Raw genomic sequence first — 353 nt, forward strand, 5'->3', positions numbered from 1 at the left:
CCCGTCCGCGGCCGTCACTGAGCGGAGAAACGCGCACCAGGAGGATCGGGTTCGTCATCGTGTCCCCGCCGCCCTGCCGCTCCCGATCCCGGTGCGGCCCGCTCCCTCGACTGCCGGTCGTCGGGCGCCACCTGCCGGTCGGTCGTTTTGTAGACAGTCCAGAGAGGTCGACCAGATGGCCGGGCCGGCCTGGGCGGGCGGGGCTCATTTGTGAATGACGGAGGTGTTCCTTAGAGTGGGGGGAGGTTACGGGATGCTAGATCGTGGGCCAGAGGCCAGGGGGGCGGGGGATGGTAGCCCCTCTACGTTTTTGTGTCCCCCCCCCCCTCTTTTTTTTTTAATGAGGCTTTTAA

This window comes from Kogia breviceps (genome assembly GCF_026419965.1).
Source record: "Kogia breviceps isolate mKogBre1 chromosome 20 unlocalized genomic scaffold, mKogBre1 haplotype 1 SUPER_20_unloc_1, whole genome shotgun sequence".
Classification (NCBI taxonomy): domain Eukaryota; kingdom Metazoa; phylum Chordata; class Mammalia; order Artiodactyla; family Physeteridae; genus Kogia; species Kogia breviceps.